This window comes from Mastomys coucha, unplaced genomic scaffold (assembly GCF_008632895.1).
Source record: "Mastomys coucha isolate ucsf_1 unplaced genomic scaffold, UCSF_Mcou_1 pScaffold6, whole genome shotgun sequence".
Lineage (NCBI taxonomy): Eukaryota > Metazoa > Chordata > Mammalia > Rodentia > Muridae > Mastomys > Mastomys coucha.
In genome coordinates this window covers 100,517,305-100,518,891 of record NW_022196912.1, presented here as the reverse complement: position 1 = coordinate 100,518,891, position 1,587 = coordinate 100,517,305, and the positions used below count along the sequence as shown (strand labels likewise).

General features: G+C 51.6%; 1 long non-coding RNA gene across 1 annotated transcript; it reads left to right on the top strand.

Annotated features, from left to right (window-relative positions):
• The first annotated feature begins 300 nt into the window (after positions 1-300).
• LOC116080370 lies at positions 301-1,023 on the top strand. The gene is made up of 2 exons (XR_004114422.1): positions 301-746; positions 875-1,023. It is a non-coding gene; the product is annotated as an uncharacterized LOC116080370 (long non-coding RNA).
• Positions 1,024-1,587: the final 564 nt, after the last annotated feature.

Genomic DNA, 1,587 nt, shown 5'->3' with positions numbered 1-1,587 from the left:
CGGGATTGCTTCCAGGATTTCCGGGCACAGAAAGAGAAAATCGTGATCCCGGATTGTCCACCGGGAACAGAGGAGCCAGGCCCTAAGCTTTGACTGCAGCCTCCACTAGCCCAATGATGCTGGCGACCCGAGCCCCCGCCCGCCTCCGCAGGGTCGGGGAGGGAGGCGGGGTGCGCAACCCCGGGCTCGGAGGGGCGCGCGGGGGCGGAGCCGGGCAGGGGGCGGGGCGCCGCGGGAGTCCGGCTCCCAACCCCCCTGCCCGCGGCGCCGCTCCAAATATGGGCAGAACGGAAGCGGCAGGCAGACGTCACGGCGCCGGGCGGGGGCCGCTGACGGGAGGCGCTGACGGCGCCTACGTGTCACCGTGGAAACCAAACAGTAAATAGAGGACTGGCGGTCTCCTGGTGCTGCTGTCGGCGGGAGCGAGCTGACCTAGGGCAAAGGGCCGGAAGCTGGGATGGGTTAGGTGACACCTTGGCCTTGGCAGAGCTGGGTGAGGGCGGGTGCAGGGATGTCGAGACCACCGGGAGGAGCTTGGACTGCCGGCAGAGAGGAGCCTTCCTACCCATCCCGAGCTTTCATCGGCCTGCAGGGTTTTGCGGACTTGGTTTTCTTTACCAGCCGCTGAGTATGCATGCAGTCGTTGGGAGCACTTTATCCTGGGCTCAGATTCCAGGGCCGCCACTCTACGTGGATAATGAAGTACAGGCCACAGTCTTTCTGTGCCCTAGACTGTCATCTATAAAGTAAGCATAATAGCAAGATTATTTTGTGTATGATTATTTTGTGTATATTTGACGTAAAATCTGGCCTTCATTGTGGACCTTTAACTTCTGATGCCTTTGCTTCCTATTCCCAAATGGTGACGTGACAGGTATGAGCCACGGTACCCTGTACAAACAAACAGTTCTGGCGCTCAAACCCAGCACTTCTTCAATGTTCGGCAAGCATTCTGGCCACGAAAGCACAGCCTCAGCCCTGTGACTATTTTTAATAAAAATCTATATATATTTTTTTAATGTATGTGTCTGTGCACGTTTGTACAAATTGCGGGATGTAGGTATGTGCTGAGAACCAGATTCAGGTCCGCTGCAAGAGCAGTGTACACTGTTCACCACTGAGCCATCTCAACAGCTCCCCCCGACCCCAATGTAAAAGTTGTATAGCAGTATTTAGCACGCTGTGAGCCCAAGTTAGTGCTGACTGCCTATCCCTTGGAAGCAGGAGAGTAGCTTAATTGTACCAGGACTATATGATACAAACTGGTGTCATGTTTTCCTGATTGTTCTTCGGTTTCAAAGCAAACGATTTTAAAGAAATCTTCCATTTTAAAGAACACACTAAGAAGATAGCATAATAAAAATACTAAATGTGTTCACCATAATGCATTTGCCAGTAAGCATGACCAAATGTTACAGTGCTTCACAATAACCTGTAAATACACATCAGAACGCAGGTGCTCATACACAGTGACAGAGCTAACTGAAGTAACTCAAGTTCAGTTTGCCTTTCACAGTCACTATGTTATATCAGTTTAGTTTTGCCCATTTTTGTTTTTTTTCCAGAAAGGATTTGTACCCTTCATGC